General features: G+C 46.2%; 1 pseudogene; it reads right to left on the reverse strand.

Moving 5' to 3' along the window:
• Positions 1–964: 964 nt before the first annotated feature.
• Positions 965–1,404, reverse strand: LOC102859509 (annotated as a pseudogene).
• Between the last annotated feature and the right edge of the window lie 13,150 nt (positions 1,405–14,554).

Here is a 14,554-nt window from a genome sequence, read left to right on the forward strand (position 1 = left end):
GGCAATCTCCTTGTGTGCAATTTACTGCCTTTGAAACCCACTGAAGGGTCAGCTATGGGTCAGTTCCAACTCAACAGTGCACAACCACAATAGCAACAATGAGCTGAAACAACCATACTAGTTATTCCAAACTGAACAATCATAGGTCAACCATGACCCAACATGCATTCTTTCCCAAACACTTGCTCCCATCTGAGTCACTATCCAGCTGGGCCCTCCTCCAGAAAGGCACCTTCTTCACCCCCTTACACCACCTTCACCTCTCCCCTCCTCAGGACATGACCAGGATATCTGCTACATTGTGGAGCTGCCGGGCTCACATCCTTCTGGCCCTCAGGACCACACCTAATCTTTGGAGTTATCACCACCTTCTCCTTGGTAACATTTCTGGGTGCTGGTGATGCTTCTCTCTAGTGCATAGTACAAACACCCTAATAAATGCCAACTACGACTATTGGTGTCTTTTGCACCCAAGCCCCTTTGTGACCAGAGTGAGGCCTCATACTCTGTGAGCTCAGTTTGGTTCTTTGGGGTTTTTAAAAAATTTTTAATTTTTATTTTATTTGTTTTAGTAAAGATCCTTTTATTGGGGTGGACATGGAGCACACACTATGATAAAATGAACGAAGAGAAAATTTCAGAAGGGCTTCTCTGCCCCATGAGCACACTCAGAGAGAGTCCTACCTGGGCCCAGGAGAGTTCCCAGTGGAACATTAGACCAGGCCATGGACCAGGTGGGTAGTGGGGAAGGGCTGCTCGCTTTCCCTGTGAGCCAGGAGGCTGGGGACCCTGGCCCCTACGCTCTTGGCCACCTTTTCATTTGAGAGGAGGAAAACTGGAGGAACAAAGGGAGGTAGACTGGGTGGGGGAAATAACAACTGGTTTTCTTAAAAAAAAAAAGCATCTACTGACATCACACTATGGCCGGGCCGTGATGTCTGTTTTAACCATCGCTGGGTACACTTTACAGCGTAAATAAAAACTCGAGGAAAAGAACTACATCAGCTCTTAGGCAGTGTGGGCGGTGTGGGCAGTGTGGGCGGGGCGGAGAGCGCACGGCCGCCGGCAAGGAGCGCACACACAGGACGCGCTGAGGGCGGTGTGTCTTAAGTGTCCCATGCATGTCTTGGCTGTCAGTCCCTGCGATTTTGCACGGCGGCGGCGCTGAGCTCTCACCCTCCAGGTCCACTTGCTCCTGGTCTCGCTTCTTGGCGGCGTTCTTTTTGTCCCACTGTTGATGTAGATATTACAAGAGGTATTTGTCTTTTCGGTCACAATGATTTGTTCAGATGGGTACTCCCACGTAGGCAGGTAGACTGAGGGCTGGCTTTGCACACAGTCGGCATGGAATCGGCTAAAAGCGCTTTTGTTGTAGACAGGCAATCCTTTCAGACAATCGGCCATCTTCTGTTGCCGCCCCCACCACAGCCGCCTTCTCTGCTGCCTCCGCACAGTCAGAGCTCAGTTTTGAATCGAGGCCCTGGCAATCCATGAGCATGTGTGCAGCGGTCCCAGGGCTCCACTATCAGGGTTTCTCCCTGCATCCTCATAGGTCATTCTTTTCTGAGCGAAGCTTTCCGAAACCTCCATGATGGTATGTCCTGACCTGAGACTGACTTCTTTAATCATTCCCTATGCTAGATATTCCTGGAGAGAGGATAAAAGGCACCCAAGCGTCGAGGACTCTCCTTCATAGGGTCGCTATGAGTCGCCTTCGACTCGAGGGTACTTAACAATAACAACATGCTAGACATTCAGTTACTGACTACATTTCCCCTTACTTTAAAAAGACCTTCTTGTGACAGAATAAATCTTGTTGCTAGGCCCTTCGCATCGGTTCTGACTCATAGTGACTCTCGTGTGTAACAAAATTCAGTGCTGCCCTTACCTGCATCATCTGCCCAATATTTGCAATGCTGGACCCTTTGCTGCAGCCCTGTGCCAATCCAGCTTGTTGAGAGGCTTCCTCTTTCTCTCTGTCCCTCTATTTTACTAAGTATGATGTTTTTCTCCAGGAACTAGTCCCCTCCTGCTAACATGTCTAGAACACTGGGATCAAGTCTCATCATCCTTACTTCTAAGATGCATTCTGGCTGTATTTCTTCTAAGATAACATTTTTTCAGTCTTCTTTATTCCGGCTTTCACATGGCTATGTTGGTGTTGTTACACTGTCAAATTGGAACTGATCTCCAGCTGACCCTCCAGCAGATAAATCACTTGTGAGATTGCTCATCTTTCTCCTGTGAGGTGATGGAAAATTCCATCATTTAGGTCAGATGCACCTTAGTCATCAAAGTGACATCTCTGCTTTTTTTTTAAGATAACAGAGGTCTTTTGTAGCAGATCTGTGCAGTGCAAGAAGTAATTTGATTTCCTGACTGCTGCTTCCATAGATATCAACTGTTGATCCCAGTAAAATGAAATCTTAACAACTTTAATATTTCCTCTACTTACCATGATGCTCTTACTGATCCAGTTTTAAAGAGTTTTGCTTTAAGTTGAGGTTACTGAAGGTTGTAGTCTTTTATCTTCACGAATAAGTGCCTCCTTTTCACTTTTAACGTGCAAGAGTAGTGCAGCTGCAATCAGAATTCCTGGGAATGTCAAAACGGGTGACTCTGGAGGACATTATGCTGAGTGAAGAATCTCGGTCACAAAAGGACAAATACTGCATGGTGCCACTGTTGTAAAGCAGGACTGACCTCGGGGTTGGGAGGAGACTGAGAAGGATGGGTTCAATAATGTATACTGCATTGAAACAGGTGAGGGAGAAAACTGTTTAAAAGGGAAAATTATTAGGTATTTTTGTCATGACAGGAGTCCAGAGTGAACGCTGAATAGTGGAGTGGACCTGGGTGGAGGGACTGTAAAACAATGAAAGAATTCTACTTTTCCAAGAGGGTAGTGTACTAGGGCTGCTGGTGCCAAGAGTGTTGACTATGGAGCCAAGCAAACTGAAGCTGTGAACAATCTCAATCTCTTCGCCATCCATCCTGATGCTACCAATTGGTCCAGTGGTGAGAATCTTTGTCTTCTTGACATTGAGTCTCAGTCCATAGCCAGGAAATCAAAAAACGTATTGCAATGGGAAAGTCTGCGGTTAGGGACCTCTCTAAAGTACTCAAGAGTAATGGTGTCTCTTTGGAGACGAAGGTGCGCCTGATACAGGCCATCATCTTTGCAACCACTTGTTATGCATCAGAGAGCTGGACAATGACTAGGGAGGACAGAAGGAGAATTGACGCCTTTGAGCTGTGGTGCTGGCGAAGAGTATTGAATGTACCATGGACTGCCAAGAAAACAGATTCCTCCTAGAGAGGGTTAAACCAGGCTACTCCTTGGAGGCAAAGATTCTGGGGCTTTGTCTGACATACTTTGAACATATTGCAAGGAGAGACAGGTCTTTAGAGAGGGACATCATGCTGGGTAGAGTAGAGGGACAGTGCAGGAGGGGAAGACCCTCTATGAGGTGGATTGATTCAGTGACTGGGGTAATCGGGATGGGTGTGTCAGAGCCAATGCGATTGGCACAGTATAGAGCAGGGTTTAGGCTGTTGTACATAGGGTCGCTATGAGTCGCAAACGACTCGAAGGCACATAACAACAACAACAAGTGTACTAGGGAGAGGAGAAAAGTGCAACAATGAATGAATGGAAATCCAAAGTCTCTGTAATTTTCATTGAAATAAAAAAATAAAAATAAAAAAGAATTCCTGGGAATGTATCTCCTGCCTTCACTGTCCTCAGATAGCTTCTGTCTTCCTCCTGTCTGTGCTCATTGCTCTGTGTCTGATCTTTTCCTGTCTCAAAAATTATTAGATTTGAGTCACATCCTATACCAATATGGCCTCATTAACATAACAAAGACAACTCTATTCTCAAATAGAGTTACATCTTTATATAAAAGAGACTGAATTCCAACAAATATTCAGGGAGCGCTGGTAGCCTAGTGGTAAGGAGTTACACGGCCAACCCAGAGGCACACACAGTTCGAATCCAACAGCTGCTCTGTGGGAGAAAGACGGGCAGTCTGCTCCTGTGTGATTTACAGTCTCCAAAATCCCACTGGAGGGTCACTTTTGACTTTCAGGAACATAACAAAAACAGCAGCAACATTCTGGGGGACACGATTTAGTCCGTAACAGATGCCACCTTCTCGTCACTTCCATTCTCAAATGAGAAAGAAGGCGTGGTGCCTCAGGGATGTGGGACAAGAATGGTCCTTCTCAGGAACCTGAAAAACAAGAGCCTTCAGGAAAAAAGGCGGCTCTGCTGCCCTGCCTGGACCTGGGTTGATAGCAAATACCACCGTGGCTGTCGGCTCACTGCCAGTAGAGCTGGACCAGTCACCAGGGGAGAGGATTTGGTAGCGAAAAGAAAGACCAGAGAAGAATGTGATTATACTGTGCTGACACTTGCAGGACTTGTACATATGTATACGAAAATTTGTGCAATATCCGTATCTAAATAGGAAGCAAGGACTACTTCTCAGGCATCCCCTTTGGGATTTGGGGACTAGGGCAGGAACAGGTTTACTTTTCATTGTGCCACATTTGACAATTTGATTTTGAGCAAGTATATTATCTGCTCAACAAGCCCCTGTCTTCAGGGACTGGATGTCCACACTTAGTTGCCACCCTCATAGAGATGTGGGGACAGAGGCTGTCTTGCCCTGGCACCCAAGGGCCCCTGAGAGCTCAGTCTCTCTTTGGAAGTCCTGTGGGTTGACCACAAGAATGTTCCAGTGGGCAAGATCTCCCCATTACCTGCTTGCCCACCCTGCTGCCCTCTGGGGAACCTACCCAAGCTTATTTCTGTCTCTTCGGACAAGCAAGAGAGACTTGGGGAGTCAGAACCGAGGATGGTAAAGCCCATGGAAGGGCTGCTCCTCAGACGGGTAAACAGTAGTGTGGACTGCAGCCCACACCGTTCTGGTCCTGGTGAAAGCTTTATTTTCACCTCCCTGGCCAAGCTGTAAGCTTTCAATTTTCAGCTGATGAAACTGTGAAATTTCACAAAACCAGCCTGTGCTCATCCCAGGGGAAGCCACTGCTCACGTGGAGGCGCAGGAGTCAGCACAAGCCAGGGGGAGAGGGAAGAGAGGGAGATACAGCTGATGAGGGGTGAGCGCTGGCTCTGCTCCACACCCACCTCCAGGTTCTGAGCCGAAAGCCACAAGCAGAAAGATCTCTGCTCTCCTCTAGACTTGGGCACCAGCTTCCTCTCCACCGGCAGACACAACTGGCCTGCCTGAGGTCACAGTCCAATTTTCTCCACGAGGAGAGAGCAGAAAGGTGGAAGTGACTTCAGAACCAGTTTGCAGGGCAGTGGAAACCTCTGCCAGATACAGTGGGAGGGACAACAGAGAGGTCTTTCTGAGGGAGCCCAGGAGTGCCAGCAGGGATCCGGACCTGGGAGCTGGGTGCACAGAGGGGGCTCAGAGAGAACTCGGGAGGAGGTAAACCACTGAGAGCCACAGGGATGCCCAGAGAGGGAGGGCTTTGCTGGGCCTCTGACCACCCACAGTGTTGCCAGCTGGACCCAGCCTGGGCCTGGATGGATGAGATTATCTTCCTGCTGCATCCTCAATCCCCTCCTGCTGTTGCCAAGGGTGAACCACTCATTCATGCATGCCTGCATAAAACATGATGTATGGAGCAAGTTCTAGCTCTATTCATGGCATGAGATCAAGCATGTCCTCAAATGGGTGAGGAAAGGCAGACAAAGAACTGACACTGATGTGCAAAGAGTCTGCTCCACTGAGGGAGGTTCCTGAGGGGATGTTCACAGGTTAATGTGGGAGACAGTCTTTGTGGGTGAATGTTTCTGGGAGACTCCTCAAAAAAGAAAGAGGTCAGAGCTGTCACCACACATGCTAGGCGCCATCCATCCTCTAGTACCTGCCTTTGGAAATCTGACTTCTACCTTTTCAGCTTTATCTAACCTTCTCAGCAACTCATACAGGGTGTGTGGCTGGGTCAGGGAGAGGCTGTAAACTGAATATTGGTCCTGGAAAGGGTCTGCAGGTAGACCAGGAGGTAAAGGCATGCTAGCTAGAGCGACTAGCATGTACAAACTCTAGGTGCAGCGGTGGGCAGCATGGTGGGACTTTGGGAATTTGTGAGCAGATAGCAGGAGCCAGATGCCTGGAGAGGGTAGTAACAGGCTATCCCGCTTTAGGGGTCAAGGTGCATCACATCCTGGGGTATAAACACAGCCACATGAAGAGGACATGGGGGTGGTTGGGTGAAGGCTCTGTCCACCCACAAATCCTCATCCCATGTAATAATTCTTTTTAATAGTTTCCTTTCTGTTTTGGACTGAACTGTGTCTCCCAAGATATGTATTGAAATCCTAACTTATGTACCTGTAGGGTTCATAGGGTCACTATAAGTCACTTACGACTCAAAGGCACTTAACAACAACAACAACAACAACAATGAGAGAGATCAGTTGGCCTTGTGGACAGAAAGTGATGCTCCCAAGCCAAAGGTGGGTAACTTTAACCTGTGGGCCTCAGGCCTGTTTTTAATTGTTTTTGGTCAAATATTCTTGTATGTCATATAGCCCTGGTCTGTCCACTTGCCGTACAGAGGTAACTCGTGGTTGCTGTGAAGCTGAACACTGTGACACTGATGTGTCAAATGTGAGAATGGTTACCCATGGTGTTTGGTGAAGCTCCCTGATTAAAGAAAGCTTGGAAGCAGGAGGGGCATCCACTTCTGAAATAGCTTGCCTCCGGAAACCCTATGAACCTGGAGAAAGGATGAATGTTATAAAAGTGTCCAGGTCTTCCACTCATAGTGTTGCTATGAGTCACCTACGACTCGTCGGCCCTTAACAACAACAACATACCTGTAGATATAGTCCCACTGGGGATGTGACTTTCTTTGTTTTGTTAATAAGGCTATGCTGGCTTTAAGCAGCCACTTTTGAGATATAAAAGCAGCAGATTTGGCACTAAAGCAATGGAAGCACAGATGGGGACGTGAGACGCCAGGTGGAGATCACCAAGGAAGGAGGAACAGACGCCGAAGAGACAAGGATCTTCCTCCGGAGCCGACAGCGAGGGAGCGTTTCCCTAGAGCCAGTGCCCTGAATTCAGACTTTCCAGCCTCCTGTGAGAACATGCATTTCAGTTTGTTAAAGTTGCCCGCATGTGATATTTCTGTTAGAGCTGCATTAAGAAACTAGTATTCAGCTTTCCATAGACTCTGTGCACGAACTAGGAGCTAGAGATCTGTGTGGGAAAAAGTGCAGTCAGAGTGCTCCTTAGAAGCAAAAATTTGTGAAATTTCTGTTCGCATACTTTGGGCATGTTTTCAGGAGGAGCCAGGAGTTGGAAGGGGACATCATTTTAAAAAATGTGGAAGGTTAGAGAAAGCAAGGAAGACCCTGGGAAAGAGTACTGAATATCCCACGGACTGTCAAAAGAGTAAGAAGCCATGTCTTGGAAAGAGTACAGCTCGAGTGCTTCTTGGAAGCAAAGATGGTGAAGCTTCGTCTTTCATACTATGGACAGGTAAGTGTGTGAGGCTATTCCTTCGAAAGGATGTCATGCTTGAAAAGATGGAGGGTCAGTAAAGGAGAGGATGACCCCTAATGAGATGGACTAACAGTGATGTCAGCAATGGCTCTAGCGACTCAGAGATAATGACGATGGTACAGGATCGGGCAGGGTTCAGGTCAGCTGTTCATAGGGCCACAATGAGTCATACTCAATGGCTCCTAACAGCAACAACAATAGCATCAAGTCAGAATCTATTTGTTAAGGCCTCATAACAATAACAGAGAAGCTCTGGTGGCCTAGTGGCAAGAAGTTGCACTGCAATCCTGGTGGCAGGAGGTTCAAATCCATGAGCTACTCCATGGGATAAGCCTGGGCAATCTCCTCCTGTGCGATTAACTGCTTCTGAAAACCCACTGGAGGGTCAGATATGGGTCAGTTCCGACTTGATAGTACACAACACAACAACAACATAACAGTAACAAGGAACAAGAAATTTCTGTTTTTATTATCCACAAGAAGTAGCATGCTGCATGCATTCTCCTGTCCTGAGCTCATTTCACTAACAATACAGTTTGGAACTCTTTCCATTCTAAGGCACAAACAGCTTTATTATTATGATTATTATTATTATTATTACTACTTCTATTGTTATTTAACTTCCTCAAAGCATTCCACTGTTTTGATGTTCAGGGGTAAGTTTTAAAAGCCAAGGAGCAATGGGAAAATAACTTATCATCCCACTTTCCCTTGGAAAACCTTTAGGTCACCATTGAGTTTCCCAGTCTGGTTTTGTGAACAGAGTCCCACATGGTGTACATGACGTTCATGCTGTGGTGGTCAATGGTATCTGCTATTGAGTCATCTTTGACTGACAGGGGCCCGTCCACAACAGAACAAACCGCCGCCTGATCCTGCACAATCCTCACCATCGCAGGCCTGCTCAAGCCCATTGTTCTGGTCACTGTGTATTTTGAGTGCCTGCCAACCGAGGTCACTCTCTCATTGCCATTACGTCAGAACCGACTCACCGACTGATGGTGACTCCCCATTGGGTTTCTGAGGGTGTAGATCACACAGAGAGATCACCCATATTTCTCCCTTGGAGTCACTGATGGATTCTATCTGCCAGAGAGGCGCAGTCAGCTCCAGTCTCCCACAGCCGAGGCCATCGGCGCTCCACAGGGAGCTGTGCTGCTAACCCAAAGGCTGCACTCGTTAGCTGTTTGAACCCACCAGTGGCTCTACAGGAGAAAGTTGGGTAATTTCTGCTTGTGTCATTTATGCTTTGAAAACCCCAGAGGAGGGAGAGCTATGAGTTGCCCTGACTTGACAGCAATGTATTTCCCCCCAACCTCTGTGGCTCCTCTTCTAGCATTGCACTGGACAGAGCGATGCTGTGGTCCATGTGGTTTCCACTGGCTGATAGGAGTAGCTTGATAAACGTTTCTTCCAAGGCTGTCCTAGTCAGGAAATTCTGCCTCAGCCTGCCCATCGTGGGTCACCCTGCTGATATTTGAAATACCGGTGGAATTCCATGCAGCGGTACAGCAGCAGCATGCAAGTCACTGCAGCAGGACACACTGACAGAGAGGTGGTGGGTACATGATGAACAGACTGGGAATTCCAAAGGTCAAGGCAGAGATAGTGTCAAGGTTCTACTTGAAGGTGCTGGAAAATATGATGACAGCTTAGTATGTGCCATTTAAATTGTTCCACTTTCCTCTCTCTGCCTTACTGAAGGCCTGTGTGGTACAGACATGTACAGAGTAACACTAAGGCTATCTCTTTGTACCCACTTAATAAGCACAATTTACTAAAAAGCCCAATACTGTCGAGGTCTGGTGGGCTGATCCTTAAACACTAGAGCATATTTTTACAGTCTCTTTGAATCATACCAAGATTTAGTTCAATGTACTACAAACCTTATGTCTGAGAGCACCATTTCACCCTAAACAAGTCCTTGGAAATTCATCCTAAGAAAATAGCCTAATGAGGAACAAGCTGTGAGGAGAAAAGAGTGCATTTGGCCAATAATTATAAATAGTGAACAAAATCTAGAACACCTCCAGTGGTTAATCACAGGAGACTGGACCAATATGAGGTAGCAGGTGGAGTTTCTCTTGTCACTGAAATGATGGTAGGAAGACTCAGTAAAAACAATGATTACAGCATAATGAGAGACAATTGCACATACAGCATGATACAAATGATGTTATCCATGTGGATAAGACTGCAGTGGGCATGGAAATATGAATTATTGATGGTGTTTCCCTTTGTTATTGTTTCTATGCCACTCATTCATGCAAAAGACAAAACTCAGTCATCCAGAGAAGCCACGAGGATAAAAGATTCAGGCACGCCATGTAAAATTCAGGCACATGCTGGTAGGACCGGGGAGGGGGGTGAGTGTTCACGCACAGCTCTGTGATGAGGTCCCCTGGACACTGAGATGAAATGTTTTGTCATGACCACAAACAGAAGTGGCCAAGCCAAGGTGAATATTCAGGTTCACTCCCCGGCCTGTCCTGGTGAAGGCTCTTTGCATCTGGGTTGAGTGATTGCCAAGCCTTTGCATACACTGTGCCTGACTGCTGGCCACTGCTCCTCATGCTCCATCACTGTCCCCACCTTCAAAGGCAGCACACTGTTACAGATCTCCCCATATTCCATGCTTCTAGGAGTAACATGGTTCAGTCACTGAAGCACCCTGAACCTATGCAAGCACTTAGTCACTGTACAGAAATGACATGTGGTATTGAAGTGACTTGGATTGATGCAGGCCCAAACAGTGAAATGTGAAATTACTAGGGGATAAATAAAGACTGCTCTGACAGCCTAATGGTAAGAAACTTCACTGCAGTCCCAAAGGCATGGAGTTCAAATCCACCAGCTTCTCTGTGGGAGAAGGATGGGTAATCTCCTTCCGTGTGATTTACTGCCTCTGAAAACCCACTGGAGGGTCATCTATGAATTGGTTACAAATTGAAGGCACACACACACAATAGGAAAGACTGAGTGGCTAAGCAAGGCATTCACATAGTTTCTTCAATGGATAAAGAGGAAAGAAGGTCTTGTAGAGACCCATAGGATTCTGGCTTAGGAAGGCTAACCAGGTAGATTCTCTCTGCTTAACCCTTGTCTTATATCTTGTTATTGTTGTTGTTATGTGCCGTCGAGTTGCTTGTGACTCATAGTAACCCTATGTATAACAACCCTAAACCCTGCTCTATCTCTTGCCAACCTTATTGTCTCTGACACACCTATCCCCATTACCCCAGTGAAGGAATCAATCCAACTCATTGAGGGTCTTCCTCTCCTGCGCTGCCCCTCCACTCCTCCCAAAGCATGACAACCCTCTTCAAGGACTGATACTGCCTTGCAACATGTCCAAAGTATGTCAGATGGAGCTTCAGAATCCTTGCCTCCAAGGAGCAGCCTGGCTTCACCCTCTCCAAGATGAACTTGTTTGGTCTCTTAGCAGTCCACAGTATATTCAACACTCTTCTTGAGCACCAAAGCTCAAAGGCATCAACTATCCTTCTATCATCCCTAGTTACTGTCCAGCTCTCTGATGCATAGCAAGTAATGGGAAAGACCATGGCATATCAGGTGCACCTTAGTCTCCAGACTGATGTCATTGCTCTTCAGTACTCTGGAGAGGTCCCTGACAGCTGACTTTCTCAATGCATTTGTCTTTTAATTTCCTGGATGGTGGTACCAAGAGTGTTGATTGTAAAGCCAAGCAAACTGAAGCTGTCAACAATCTCAGTCTCTTCACCATCTGTCATGATGCTGCCAATTGGCCAAGTGGTGAGAATGTTTGTTTTCTTGATGTTGAGCTTCAATCCATAGTGAAGGCTGCAATCCTTGACCCTCTGCAGCAAGCACTTCAGGTCCTCCTCAGTTTCAGCAAGCAGGGTTGTGTCATCTGAATAATGCAGATTGTTGATAAGTCTACCTCCAATTCTGATGCCACACTTCTCATAGACACTCTTGTAGCATAAATGAAGGAGAAGATGCCCTAAGGTACAAGAAGTCAATCCTGGAACAGAAGTTCAAAACTCCTGAAGTCAGTCAAGAGATACTACTCTTAGAGGAAGAAGCTGTCAGCAGCTTGAGGCATTAGGAATCACAGAAGCCAAAAAGATTGACTTTTAGGGCCATCACATCAAGGTTGGATAGGGGAGATTGTTGTTGAATGGAGCAGGTGGGAGTAGATGTAAATGCCGGTGGGTCAGGGTAAGGTGTGACTCAAAACACACCTGGTAACGGTGGGACAACACAGAATCTATTGGGGTTTGTTTTTTTTTCTACTACTGGGAAATATCTTTAATTTGCTCTTCTCTGTAAAATGCTTGTCTGTCAGATAATGTTCTAAATCTGAGCAATCTAACTAAGACAGACAAGGAAGAAAGACTGGTCATCCACTTCCGAAATAGCAGGACTTTGAAAACACTATGTACAACCTATGTGATCTTATCTCTTAGCTCTCCCATATCACAGATCCTTATCTGTGTTATGGGAGAGCTAAGAGATGAGATATGATACAACTGAGGCTCAGAGAGTGAAAAAGGGGTGTCCAGCTTACAATGAGTAAATGGTAGAATGAAGAAATGAACACAGGTATTTCTGAGCCTCAGAATTTGTTCCTGCTTCCCCAATCCAGCTGAGTGCTGATGATGGTACTCCCAAATCACAGAGTTCACGGGACACAGTCGAGTGATGCTCAGCACATCGAGAGAGGGATGAATGTGCAGGCTTTGGCAGTCACAACAGCTCTACTAACAAGTAAGTCCTTCCAGGCACCATATTTGGTCCCATAGGAACTCAACACACAGAGGTTCTTACTGACCATTGTAGAACCTCCTGCAGTCCCTCCAAGTCCCAAATCTACCCCTCCTTGTATCTCTAGCTGTTGAGTTGGACTTTGCAGTCTTTCCTTGCTCAAGAAAATTAGAGTTTTGCTTTGAGGAATAAATAATCCTGTCCTCTGCTGTATACTGGAATCCCTGGGTGGTGCAGATGGTTAACATATTGAGCTGTTTAAAAGTCAGCAATTCAAATCCACCCAGAATTGACTTCAAAGAAAGGTCTGGAGATCTACTTCTAAAAAAACCAGTCAGGATTATGGAAATCTGCTGAGGGGCACAGGTCTAGTCTGACACACGAGTAATCACTATAAATCAGAATCCACTGGGGGTAATGTGTGTGTGTGTGTGTGTGTGTGTGTGTGTGTGTGTGTGTGTGTGTGCTTGTGTGCACTGCATATTAATTCTTGCTGGGACAGTGTAGAGAGGCCTGGTCCTCTCTGGGCCTAGGGGTGGCATCAGCTGAATCTGGGTCTATCAAAGCATCTCCCTGGACTATGCACCTGGCAAAGGGCAGGCCTGAGGACTGAGCTCGCTGAGGCCAGGGGCAAGAGGAGGCTAAGATAGTTTCTGAACCTCCACTTCTTGTCATTCTCCTAGGCATGTGCTTCTGCCTTGGCTACTCTGTCCACCTCTCTTGCCCCTTGTCCTTCCAGGCATGTGGGTTTCCCCCCGTGTCTCCAGGACCCACACTAGAAGTGATGCCTCCTTGGCCAGCAGGTAGGGGCAGCCTAGATTTGTGTGGGGTTGGGCCCAGGTGAGTATCTGATTTTCCGCCAGCATCCATCTGGGCATCCTTCCTGTTCAATGCCGTGCACTCACTACCCAGAACTGACCCTGCTATAGAAGTCCTAGAGCCAGCACAGTTTTGGGGCGTAGAGGGGAGGCTGGAGCATGAAATGAAGTATCAGGAATGCACAAACTTCTAGGACAGCCTTCTTCCCTTTCACTTTCTTCAGAGATGTGGAATTGTTTTAGTTTCCCAATACTGCTATAACAGAAACATCACAAGTTGGTGGGTTTAAAGAAGAGAAATTTATTCCACCAATCCCCTCCCCAGCCCAGGAGGTGACAGGCTATGTGAAGGATCCACTATGACTTCACTATGGTAATTACTGGACAAGGGGTCAGGACAGCAGACCATATTAGGGGACACTATCAGAGAGGGTGACACCAAAATTACTATCTAAAATTTTTTCTGCAGTAGTTCGGCAGAAATTTGAAATTCTTTTTATTAGGAGAATTTTTTTAAGAGAAGAGGAATTCTTTTATTTGAGGCATTTAGCAGATGCATCATTAAATCAATCTCTGACTGGGGAAATATTTTTGCTATTCTGTGAAAATACAACAAAAGGTAAATGCAGAGCTCCCTCTCTTCCTTCCCCACTTAATTCTTTTCAAAGCTGGGTGTCATATATTTTAGAAAGCATAACACAGACAAGAGTTCAAAAGTTGCCTGGTCCTCAAAGAGACAACTGGCAGGGTAAAAATCTGTGCATGTGACCCTGGATAGCAGTCCAGCACCCGTCTGTTGGTTAAGCAATCTGTCTTGGGTTTGGCATCTCTGCCTCTGTGGTGCACTGTCTCCTGAGCCTTTATTTTCATCTTGAATTGCCAGCTAGCTATGATCCATTCAAGAGGTTGGACTCTCTAAGAAGGAATGTAGCACCAGGATCAAAGGGAAACTCATTAATAATCTGTTTTATGCAGATGACATAATCTTGCTTGCTGAAAAGTGAGGAGGATTTGAAGCACTTGTAGAAGATCAAGGGATACAGCTTTTGATATGGATTGCATCTCAATGTTAAGAAAACAAAGAATCTTACCACTGGACCATAGGCAACATCATGATGGATGGAGAAGAGACTGAAACTGTCAACAACTATATCACAATTCACACCCTTAGTACTAGCAGTCAGGAAATAAGGAGAAATATTGCATTGGGAAAATCTGTAGTTAGAGAACTCTCTGAATTATTGAGAAGTAATAATGTTATTTTAAGGACTAAGGTGCACTTGATTCAGGCCATAGTCTTTCTGGTCACTTGCTAGGCATCTAAGAGCTGGACAATGAATAAGGATGACAGAAGAATAAGTGATGTCTTTGAGCTGTGGTGTTGGAGAAGAGCACTGAACATCCCATGGAGGGCTAAATGAACAAACAAATATGTCTTGG

This window comes from Elephantulus edwardii, unplaced genomic scaffold (genome assembly GCF_000299155.1).
Source record: "Elephantulus edwardii isolate Elephantulus edwardi_28Jun2011 unplaced genomic scaffold, EleEdw1.0 scaffold00221, whole genome shotgun sequence".
NCBI lineage: Eukaryota > Metazoa > Chordata > Mammalia > Macroscelidea > Macroscelididae > Elephantulus > Elephantulus edwardii.